Here is a 13,364-nt window from a genome sequence, read left to right as displayed (position 1 = left end):
TTAAGTGTTTCCAATGGTTTGTTTGCTGAAGACATGCATGCAACATGCTATTTGTGAGAAATTTCATAGTGGTGCAATTCACATGGTTATTAATTCTTTTCTTGATGCTTGTGAAGAGGCTTCAATGATGTCTACATATGACTAGGTAGTTAATGATGACACAGATGAAGAGAACTCAGTTCTCATGTGTTCTTCACAACCAGTTGTACAAAAAAGATTACAAGTTCAAGATATGTGTGACTCCTTCTATTAAAGTGACTATAAATTTTTCACTTTTCAGCTTGATAGAATGCACGAGTTTCATAATGAGGAGAACTTTTAATTTTGATCTAATGTCTTTGGGCATGTTGATCTGTACTTACATAGTGTACAACATTTTGAAGTTGGTCCTAGTTTTTCTATGCGATATGAAAGTGAATACGTTGAGTTCTTGTTGCCTAATGAAGTGATTGAAGGTGCTGATATATTTTATGAGACTAATTGAATGCAAATTCCAGATTTCCTCAAGAGAATGAAATGAATATCAGGTTTATTATAGAGGTAAGTAGTTTCATTGAAGTTTGGTGGATTGGGGCCATCATTTGTACAATTAGAAGTATGCGTTTCTTGCTTTCGGTAAGGAGTATTGAATCAAATTTCTTGGTGTGTTCTTCTTTAGCAAGAGATGTTGAATTATTGCCATGCCCACAAGGGACATGCATTCCTGGATAGAGCCACTTTTGGGACTCAAAATTTGAAAGGATTTTAGAGTACCTAGTTGAAAATTTGCTAAAAGGAACTCCTATAAGAGCTTTCCATTTGTCCAGTTATCATTTTGAGTCATATGACATGTATTCCAAGTGTTTCACACTTTGAATTCAGCCTATAAATGCATATCAAGGTGTTGAGTTACAATCTTAAATCATTTTATGAGATGTCATTTGGAGTAGTTGACAAATGTGTATCTTTTGTCCAAGTGTAAAACTATTGTAAAGGGCTTGGTTTACATTTGAATATCTTACAATTAGTTGTGTGTCATGAACCACCACTTTGGGTATTTAAATGTGTATATAATAGCGCCTATTTTTTTGGATTTCAACTCATCTCAACATGTTTTGACATGATTTTAAAACTCTGAATGTTAGGTCTTCAAAATTATCTTCCTGTCACACTTTACCCAAAATTCCAAGTAGCCATGTTTGACCTGGAATAACTTTGATCCAACTTATCCAAATGAAGGAATTCCTTTTCTATTATATTCTAAAGGTCAAAAAATTCATGTATCCCAAATTGCATCTCTTGATGATTCCATTTGGTCAATTTACCAAGTAGATTCCAAATTCAATTTCATTGTTTTAATGTTGGTCAGAGTTGTAGAATAAATGGAGGCCCTATTTTAGAGGTTACAACTTTGAATCTATGATAGATACGCCTAAAAAATTTATACCACTACATTCTACACTTGAAATAATTTTCCCATGCAAATTTTCAAATCTTGACAAATTCATTTGCACACTTTCCTAAATGCATTCCATTTGCAGGAATCATTGTTTCACAAGGTTACCTAGTTCTACAAATTTTGGAAGCCAATTTTGTACATTTTCCAAATGTGTCCAGATTATTATTATGAGCCTAGAATTTGCATGTATACTCTTTATATCAATGTGATCCTATGTCCAAGGTTACAAGTTCCATAATGGTCGTTTGACTAGTTTTCAAAGTCAAATCCAAATGCATTCTTTGTGTTTTGACATGTTGTTTGCACATTAAAATTTAAATGGGTAGCTTCAAAGATTTATAACGTTTGATCCAACAATCATCATGAGGCAAAAATTTTCAGATTGTAAGTTTTTTTTTACTAGAGAATGCTTGTGTAGAATACTAAGGAACATTTACTTATTTCTCTCAATGTTTAAGGCCAACAAGGGGAGTACCTCACTATATTTTACCACTCATAAAAAATGATAAATATAAGAACCCAAGTGATTAATTGCTGATTAGACATAACCAAATTGTCCAATGGAAAATAGTGTAACTGTATTTGAATAGAGTGTATTAATTGGATGAATGCACAAGGGCGAAATTCTCATTTTAAAGGTTTTAAATACCACTTGCAATGGATGAACCTTGAAGGAAAAAAATTGAATGCATAAGTGTACTAACTAGTTTGGAATATAATTTGAAAATGACAATTGATCTTGTTTTCATGGAAATACTTGAGAAAGTTACTGATGGATTATAGAAAGGGAGTTAATGAGCTATTATGGGCTAATCATTATTCATGAATTAAGGGCAAGTTTGGTAGTGGGAATATGAGTGAAATAGGCATATGTAAATTCTTAACATTTTGAATTCTCCATTTGGGTGCACCAAATAAGAATTATAAATTGGAATATGTATTCCAATTTTGGTCCAAAAATGAGCATGTGAAATTCCACCTACATAGGTGGAATATTCCTATTCCAGTTTTATTTATTTTAGACAATATAATTTTTTCGGTCCATGAATTCCCCATTAAATTCTGATTGAACCAAACAAGAATAGGAATATGATCCCCATTTTCTATTCCAAAATAACTAATCCAGAATAACAATTCCAATTCCCATATTTCTATTCCCGCAGCCAAACAGACCCTAAGTGGTCACATATTACTTAGTTAAATATGGAAATATGGAGAGCATCCATTTTCTTTAGTGGGACGATTTCAAATATACATGAGTACGCATCATTTTCAAACATACATTGTTGAGGCCAAACATGCCAATTTGGTGGGGGAAGATTAATGGATTTACATTGGATCCTATTCTAGTCCCACATATTTTTGCCAAGGAATGTTAATGTTATTGAAAAAAAGCCAAGCATATAGTAATCCTCCTATAGGGGCATGACAGTTACAAAGATGCCAACTCATTTCACAAGCATGAAATGCCATCATTAATTGACATCTTTGGGAGCATTTTGAAGAAAAGAATTCACCTATATCTGATAATGGTGCCAAAGGTCAAGAGTGGCATTAGGAAGCTGTGTGTTACTTGATGATTGCCATGAAAGATAAGAGTCTTCTTTATTGAATTCTCTTTGCAGTCAACGTGTGAGTACACAAGTGAACAAAAGATTTTTCCAACTACCCTCCACTATGAAGGCTAAGAAGCCTACACCAATTTGTGTTGAATTGTGAAGGCCAACCGACACATGTTTTTTCCCTCCATATTATTTTGTCTCTTTAGCTGATCATTTGTGATCTATAAATGCTGATGGCATGTATTGTAAATGTAATTTGGTTTTCTCATTAATATAATTCCTCTGCTCTTAGTGTGGATGTAGCCACGATTTGTGGTAAACCATGATAAACTCTATGTTTATGCATTTTTGTTGTTCTGTATTTTCTTTTGCATTCTTAGTTTATTTACAATTGGTATCAGAGTCGTAATCAATTTTGGTGACCAAATTCCGAAGTCATGGAGGAAACAATAGTGCAAAAATTCTCAAGGAAGAATTTCAGTTTGTGGAAGGTACATATGCGATCACTTTTGATCAAGCATAATCTTGCAATAGCAATTGAAGGCAAAGCAAAGAAGCCTACCACTATGTCAGATGAAGACTGGACTAAAACTGATGAGAAGGCAATGGTAGAGATTTTTCTTTTGCTATCTGCAAATGTGTTGTTCAATGTGAACAATGAAACATCAAGAAAAGATGTATGGGACAAACTTGACAACATGTATCAGATGGCATTTGCAGCAAATAAAATTTTTATCATGAAGAAGCTTTACAAGTTAAAGATGAAGGATGGTACAACAATGTCAAATCACATAAATGAGTTGAATACTCTTTAATGTCAAGCACACTCCATCAGTATGCCTCAAGATGGCAAAAATAAGGTAGTCATTTTATTATGTTCTTTACCAGATTGCTAGGATGGTGTGGTCACAACGATTAGCACTTTTGTAACTGGCAAAAACAAGTTGGTATATGATGAGGTAGCCTCTACATTACTTAGTGAAGACATGAGGAGAACTAACAAAGAGTCTTCATCCGACGAAGCGCTAACAATGGTTAGTATGGAAAATAGAGGAAGAACTCAACATAGAGGCAAAAATAATAACAACTGAAGGTTACAATCAGCTAGAAGGTCACAGTCCTGAGGTAGACAAAATAGTTGTTGGTTTTGTGGAAAGGTTGGTCATGTTAAAAAGGATTGCAGAAAATATAGAAGAACTCAAGAAAAAGTTTTGGACAGCGGAGGAAACATCATTCACGATCTTGGTGATGGTGTTTTGGATCTTACAACAAGTGACACAACTTCGAATTCATGGGTAATTGACTTCGGGGCTTCATTTCATGCATCTTCTTGCAGTGAAGCCTTCACAAACTACAAGGAAGGTAAATTTGGGAATGTTTATTTGGGTGATAACAAGGCTTGTGAAATCATAGGAAAGGGGGATATTTTGTTATCAATTAAAAGAGGCTCTCAATTATTTCTTCAAGATGTTAGGTATGTTCCCAAATTAAAAAGAAATTTGATTTCTGTCAGTTAGTTATATGCTAAAGGTTTTGTTACACTCCTCACGGACACATGAAAAATTACCAAGGGTTCCATGATTATTGCCAAAGGGGATAACGTTGGCAATCTATATGTTGTAGAAACTAATGATGAGGTGGGAGGTGCGATGACTATTGTAGACAGCGATGCCACACGTTGGCATCAAAGATTAGGCCACATGAGCAAGAAGGGGTTAGAGGTTATGCTTAATAGAGAGCAACTTTCGGGTCTCCAGTCAGTAGATTTAGAATTCTGCGAACATTGTCTTCATGGGAAACAAAAACATGTCAATTTTTTGAAGCATGGTCATGACAAGAAGATGACACCATTGGAGTTGGTGCACTCGAATGTCTTTGGTCCAACAAAGATAACCTCCCATGGAGGCCCAAATTTCTTTGTTTCCTTTCTTGATGATTGTACTACAAAGGTTTGGGTTTATATGATGTCTAGAAAGTTTGAAGTTTTCTCCAAATTAAAATTTTTTAAAACTCTTGTTGAAAATCAGAGTGGGCACAAAATTAAATGTTTAAAATCAGATAATGGAGGTGAATTTTGTTCCTTGGAGTTTGATAACTTTTGTGCAGATCGTGGTATTTGACAGGTGAAAGTTGTGCCATTCACCCCTCAAGAAAATGGGGTAGTGGAAAGACTAAATCAAACTATACTTGAGAAAGTTCAATGTATGCAATCTAATGCCGGTTTAGGCAAAGAATTCTAGGTAGAGGCCTATAATACAGCAGTATACTTGATTAATCGATGTCTTTCATCTCGTTTGGACTTTGGGATTCTAGAGGAGGAATGGCTGGGTAGAAGGATTTCCTACTCACATCTTCGAGTGTACAGGTGTCAAGCATTTGTTCATGTTCCTAAAGAAAAAAGGAGCAAGCTGGATTCAAAGTCACAACAATGTATCTTCATGGGCTATGGTGAAGATGAGTATGGATTTCGATTATGGGATCCTGTTGCAAAGAAGATTGTACAGAGTCGAGATGTGGTATTTAATGAGACAAAGTTTTCAGCTCTTCAATCAGCGCCACAGGAAAGAGTAGTTGAAAATTTTATTCATATGCCTTTATTTAATGAGAATACTTCTCCATTGAACTCATAGTCACAGTCTTAGCCCATCATTTCCACTCCTAACTCTGTTCTAGCACCAAATCTTGCTCTATCCTCATCCTCTATTTCGAGCATGGATTTTTATTATAGGTAGCCTAATGAAGAGCTATTTGAACATACCTCACAAACTAGAGATTCCAATGCACAGGATATTCAGGTATACCCAAACAATGAACACTTTAATAGCTCTGTTAGTCGCTTCAATCAAAGTCAATGTTTAGAGACAAGTTATGGAGTTTGTGGTGGTTTTAAAGCTTTAGCTCATGGTAGGGATAAAGAGGGTGTCATTCAAAGGGTTGATGGCCCTAGTTTTGGTTATGATGACCACCAGGGACATGGTAACATAGACTCATCCCCCCCTCCATGCAATCTTCAATCAGTGTTTTCTCCTCCACCATTTTCAACTCACAATATTGACCCAGGCCATGGTAGTGAGCAAAATGTCTGTGGGTTTGGGGGTCTCTCACCCATGCAACAGTTGAAACAAAATCATGTAGGTGAACAACAAGGAGCCGATAGGGAATGTAGCATTGGCTTCAATGGTCAACATAAAGCATGAGCTCCTCCACACATCTCAGGTTCCTGTCCATTTAGTCTTCACCAATCTATGGTTGAGCACCAAATAGTCATAGAGCATGAGGGAAGGGGAATCTATGCACATGATGGCCAAGCTCAGGCAATAGAGCCTGTTGAATATGTAGGGCACCAACGTCTACTTTCTTCTAGGCAACCTCCCTCTTACATACCCAATGAATCCCATCATATTGGGAATTCCATTTCTTGCATCAGTCTGAAGGTCACAGCATGCAGAATAATCATAATTTGTTTGAAGATGTTGATGGACTGTTGCCAAGTGCTCCAGTTGACTCTACTTCACCATTGGGAATGGGAAGTCAAAATAACTGCACCTTTGGGGATGGAAAGATGGTTTCAAAAACTTCTGTAGCTATGCTTTTGCCACCTCATACCTCTGGTTTTTCTACTCACATCCCAGATTGCAATATTGGGAATTTCTCTCCCTTGGTAGTAGCAAATAAGAGAAGAATCTATCATAGGCTCCCCATTTGAACTGGTCCCTCCTACAAATAACTCTAGTCAAGATAAAATAAAGGATTCTATTATTGAATTGAGGAGGTCTACAAGGTAGAGAAAAATACCTGCAAAGTATTCGGATTATGAGCTACTTTATTCTGAGGAGGCAGAGCTGGAGATATTAATCTCTGATCAAGTAGAGCCAACTAATTTTCAAGATTCTTGTAGAAGTACTAATAAAAATCAGTGGATGATTGCGATGGAAGAAGAGATGAACTCTCTTAAAAAAAATAAAACATGGGACTTAGTTCCACTTCCACCCAATCGGAAAGCTCTGAAAAACCGTTGGGTATATAAGGTGAAAGAAGAAGATGGCAAAAGAAAGAGGTATCGTGCTTGACTAGTTGTCAAAGGATATGCTCAAAAAAAGGGCTTAGATTTTGAAGAGATTTTCTCACCTATTGTTTGAATGACTACAATCCGAGTAGTTTTGAGATTGGTAGCTATTTGGGATCTTGAGCTCGAATAGCTTGATGTTAAGACAACTTTTCTGCATGGCGATATCAATGAAGAATTGTACATGGAACAACCTGAAGGCTTTGTTCAAAAAGGGAAAGAACATCTCTATTGTCAGTTGAAGTGGAGTTTGTATGGGCTCAAGCAAGCTCCAAGATAATGGTACATTAAGTTTGATCGGTTCATGGCTGAACATAACTTCACCCGATGTGAATGAGATCCTTGTGTCTACTATAAAAGACTTCCTAGTGGTGAGTTTTTTATTCTTTTACTTTATGTTGATGACATGCTGGTTGCTGGTACTTCTCCTCAAATAATCAGCAAGCTAAAGAAAGAGTTACCTTCTTTGTTTTCCATGAAAGATTTAGGGGTGGCTAAAAAGATTCTTGGGATGACTATTACAAGAGATAGACAGAAAAAGATGTTGACTTTGTCAAAAAAATCATACATTGACAAAGTTGTAGAATGGTTTGGCATGGCTGAAGCTAAACACATTCCTATTCCTATTGCTCCTCATTTCTGCATAAGTTCTGATTTGTGTCACAAAACACAAGATGAGAAGGATTTTATGAATAATGTTCCTTATAAATCAGCGGTTGGTAGCTTAATGTACGCTATGGTTTCTACACATCCTAACATTGCTCATGCAGTGGGAGTAGTTAGTAGATATATAAGCAATCCTGGGAAACCTCATTGGGAAGCAGTGAAATGGATATTGCGTTATCTCAAGGGTACTTCTAATCATGCATTGTGTTTTGGTAGAAATCATACTCAGTTGCAAGGATTCAGTGACTCAAATCTTGCCGGAGATCGAGAAAAGTGCAGGTCTACTACTGGTTATGATTTCACATTTGTCGGGGGGGCTGCTATTAGTTGGGCCTCAAGACTGCAACATTGTGTTGCATTTTCTTCTGCTAAAGCCGAATACTTGGCTCTTTTCGAAGGGGCTAGAGAGATGATTTGGTTGCAATGCTTATTCAGCAATTTACATTGGCAACAAGATGATTATGTTTTATTTTCAGATAGTTAGAGTGCAATTTTTATGGTTCACAATCATTCCTCTCAGTGACACTCCAAATATATTGACAAGCATGCTCACTATGTTCGTTATGTGGTAGTAGAAGGAAACCTAAAGGTTGCCAAAATTGATATCAAGATCAATCCGGCGAACATGTTGATGAAGGTTGCCAAGGAGAAGTTTTGAATGTGCCGAGACTTCTCTTGGCCTTATTAAAAAGAAGTAAGTCAACATGTAGAGCAGGGGAATGGATGATCAGCTAGTGTATCTGTTGTCTTCAGGTGGGAGATTGTTGAATTGTGAAGGCCAACAAACACATGTTTTTTCCCTCCATATTATTTTGTCTCTTCAGCTGATCATTTGTGATCTATAAATGCTGATGGCATGTATTGTAAATGTAATTTGGTTTTCTCATTAATATAATTCCTCTGCTCATAGTGTGGACATAGCCAGGATTTGTGGTGAACCACAATAAACTCTCTGTTTATGCGTTTTTGTTGTTCTGTATTTTCTTTTGCATTCTTAGTTTATTTACAATTTGCAATACTAACCTATTGCTAAATTTGATAACGTGGGTTGTGTGGAGCTGTTGTGTTGGCTTCCAATATGGACGTTGGAGAGGAACAAATATGAGGTGGAAATGCAATTCAACAAGGAATTATCTCTGTGAAATTGTGAGATACCCATTCATGCTAGAGATGAGTTATTTGATGTGACCTTTATTGTTGAGGGTAACATTGAGGTTTGAATATATCAAATCACAAATGAGGTCACGATGCATTTTATGGAAGTATTATTGCAGGAGATGTAGCATTGGGTTTTATATGGTTACGTGAAAGTCTGCACAAATCAAAGATGAATGTAGATGAATCCTATTGCCAATCTGAAATGGATTCCCTCAGCCTATGTAGACATGGGTTTCCTTTAGCGATTGGGACGTAAAGGCTTGCGAAAATGGACACCGTTTTGGCCAAGTCGCTAAGACTATGGTAGAAGTGTATGTGCATAAATACCAATTATAACATAGGTGTCGAACTTAATACCACCAATTGAGCACGGTAATTAGCTCATGGGGCACCCGCATTTTGCTATAGAATGCAACGATTGATGGGAGAGCTGCGGTCCAAGTCTAAATGTGGCAGGATTTTCTTATTGACAGAGAATAAGACATTGTTCATAGAGGAAATGCGCACATGGAAGTCCATGTATTAGGTAGAAAAAGACAAATAATCTAGGGGACATTTCCACTATACACGAAGCAATGGATTGCATCAGAAATGATAAGGGAAGTCACATTTTTGCAGAATCGATCTAAGAGGGATCACACTGAATACAAACTGGATGAGCACGATTGTATGTAGGTTGTGCCCAATACTTTTGTTGGGAAAATGATATATGTGGTTTATCCCACATTGTTCTTGGAACATAATACACTAATGTTTTTATAGGAATGTTCCCACCTAAATTGTCTCAATGGCATGTGCCTTTTGAGACATAGGGCTTGTGCGCGTAGGGGTCCACAGTGATTTGGCAAACAAAGAAGGAAATTTTGAACAATTATGGATGCATCTTTGATGCTTATGCAAGATCTCAATTGATGAATGAGTATGACTTTGAAGGTTAAGTTTATGTGGTTAGTGAAGCTAAGCAAAGGGTTAGATAGAGAATCACGATGGTTCTAGGAGGTCTACTATTCTTTGTTACAATCTTGTGCACAAGCAATAAACAGTTAGTGCATGTGTTCACACACTAAATTTTTTGGTTAACAAATAATGTCCCAAAGTTTCATAGAAGCATCTAGTTGTTGGTTGGAGCATTGTGATAGTTAGAGATTAAGACCACCAAGGAGGTTTTGATGCTACGAGATGATTAGGTGTAACTTCATAGGGGTACTGACACTGACAAGGATCTGAGGTGGAACATCACAACGGTTCTAAGAGGTCTAATCATCACTGTTCTAATGTTATGTACAAGCAATAAACAATTAGTGCATGAGCTCACATGCTAAACTTGTTGGTTAACAAATAATGTCCCAAAGTTTCACACAAGCATCTACTTGTTGGTTGGAGCATTGTGACAATTAGAGATTAGACTACAAGGAGGCTTTGATGCTATGAGATGGTTAGGTGTGACTTCAAAGGGGTGCTCACACTAACAAGGATTTGAAGTGGATTTTTTATTTAAAAATTGGAGGCAAGGAAAATGGAAGCCAAGGTAAAAATTTCAAATGTTATCATTAAAATTGAGCACTCTTCTTTGAGGAAATGAGACAAAGAGGGCCCAACGAGGAGAAAGTTTACAACCAATTAGAATGGTGTGCTTATTTTTATTTTATTAAAACCCTATGCATGAATTTTTAAAGTGGCCTTTTTATATAATTTTTGAATCATATAATAAATGAAATATTTTTAAACTTTTCAAAGGGCCTATAGATTATATGGTCTATATGTTCACACAAAGGCAATGTGTACAAATGAGGTCTAGACATACAAGTATTATATATTGTCAAAAAGGCTTTAGAATGAGGATTCTCATTTTGCAGACAAAAAAAGTGAAAGTCTAAATGGGTGATACATTTTTTTTCATTTTTGTGGAAAATGGGCATTCTCAAATTATCTTTCTTATTTCTTCCAAGGAACTTCAAATTCAGTTTTTTGGCAAATGGTTATGTGGGTTTGATCCGAATTTGGAGGAGATTATCTTAATGAATTATTGTTTTGCCTTGGAAGTTGTTTAGTGATTTTTTTGGCAAAGGTTTTAGTAATAGATTGGGCATCTTTTTGAGTAGTTAGTTTCTTTATCATTTGCAGATATTTGGATGAGTTTGTTGAAACAAATGATGTGTGTGTGTGTCTACAAAAACACACGTGTGTACTATCATTTGAGTTTTTTTTGTACAAATGTGTGTATTTTTCATGACTCTTACACCCAATGGTGATAAGACACTGGTCCTAGCTTCAAAAGATTTACAATTGACTATTGTTTCCATTATGGTTTGTTCTATAATCTTTATTCAAATAAAATATTTATTTCCCTTTTTTGTTTGTAGAGCTCAAATGATGACCCTTACTTATCTTGTGAATTCATAGGTTGTGTAACTAGCTATTGCATAGCTATTTTATTTCATTAGTATAGAATATTTTGGGGTATTATCTTCTTTGTTTAGGCTCATATCTATGTTCTAGCACTAGTTATTTTTATGAACCTAAACATCTACCCACCTAGGTTTTGTAGATCCTGAAGAGTAAGAGTGTGTCCTTGTTAGCTGGTCTAGGTTTTATTAAAATATATTAATGATGGGAATTAATTATCCTTAGAAATATTCTATTTTAGTTTCTTCATAGTTAAAATCCCTTCAAATCAAGAACCAACAAAAACCAAGGAAAAAGAGGAAACCAAGGAGAGAAAAGAGATCCTTATGGATCTCTAGGAGTTTCTAGATAGATACATTGATATAATTAGTGTTGAACCCCTAGTTCACTACTCCCTAAAATAAGCATAAGCCATCACATAGACCTAGTACCACAATAATATATCCCTAGAAAGTCTACATAAAAAATAACCTCTCAACAAAATGAGAAAATAATTAGGTAGGTGTAGGAGTTGCTAAATAGTGGCCTAATAAGGAAAATAATTATTTTTATTTTTTATTTTCATAGTTTTAGCTCCAAAGAATGTAATAAAATGTAGATTATGTACTAATTCAAGGAAAATAAGTATAATTATAACATGGTACATGATCCCTATACATAGATGTAAGATTTGATGGACTATTTAGGTAGAGTAAGGTACTTTTCAAAAATTGATTGTAAAAGTGGCAATCATCAAATAAGGATCAAATAGGGTGTCTAAGGGAAAACAAAATTCAAGACCACAAAAGGCTTGTATGAGTTTCTTGTTATTACATTTGGGTTCTGAAATGCAACAAGTACCTTTACGAGGCTTATGAATGAAGCCTTGAAAAATTGCACTGGAAAATTTGTAGTAGTATATTTTGATGATATACTCACTTCCATTAGAACTAGAAAGGAACATCTAAGGAACTCAAACATTTCTTAAAGAAAACTTTGTTATGAAAGGCTATTGATCAGTGTTGAGAAGTGTGGATTTTTGAAACAAGAGCTTATGCACCTAAGGTTTGTGATATATCATCAAGAGTTAAAGATGGATCCAAAAAGGGTTTAAGAAATTGAATTGGCACACTCCTAGAAAATAAAGTAACGTAAGGACCTTTAATGGCTTGATTAGCTTTTATATGAAATTCATTTAGGGCTTCAATGATATTTTTTCTCCAATCTTAGAAACCATTAAAGGAAGAGGTAAGCAAAAAATTGAATTGACAGATGAATGAAACAAATGACTTCAATAATTTGACAAGAAGGTGGATCCTCAACTTATTGTAGTGTTACCTAAAATTAAGAAATTAATTACCATTGAGTGTGATGCTAGCAACGTAGCCATATGGGTTGTCTTAAACCAAGAAGGAAGCTCTACAACTTTCTTCAATGAAAAAAATGATTTGAAGAGGAAATATTCCTTTTATGACCTTGAGTAATATGTTATGGTATAAGAATTGAAAAAATTGAGAGATTGGTACCTCCTACCCAAAGCATTTGTGGTTTATACTAACAATCATGAATTGAGTTTTTGGAATTCATGGGAAGAATTGAGTCATATCCACATGAAATAGGTTAAACACTACAACCATATACATTCAAAATAAAGAATAAAAAGAGAGAGTCTAATAAAATGGTTGATTCACTTAGCAAGAGAGTGATGACATTCTAAGGGATACAAATTTGGATGATAAGCATTGATGCCTTCAAAGACATGTACAATGAGTATGAATATGTTTTTAAAGGCACACATGGTATGCATGGAGTTTGACAAAACTTTCAAAAATGAATTTCTCAAGATATACTTTGGAAGGTGAACTTCTCTTCAAAGGAACATAGTTGAACATCCTTAAGGGGTTAATGAGAGAGAACCTAATACAAGATAAGAACTTTGGGATTCTTCATGGGAATTTGGTTTGAAAAAACATTAAAGCTAGTGCAAAGGTTCTATTTGCTAGCCTAAAACAAAGAGGGATATTAAGAAGTATGCGGATTCATGTACAATGTGAAAAAGAGACAAGGGAACCCATTAAATATAGTATTA

Source organism: Cupressus sempervirens, chromosome 4 (assembly GCF_028749045.1).
Source record: "Cupressus sempervirens isolate cs-2001-9-10 chromosome 4, ASM2874904v1, whole genome shotgun sequence".
Classification (NCBI taxonomy): domain Eukaryota; kingdom Viridiplantae; phylum Streptophyta; class Pinopsida; order Cupressales; family Cupressaceae; genus Cupressus; species Cupressus sempervirens.
Note: the sequence above shows the minus strand (reverse complement) of the source record.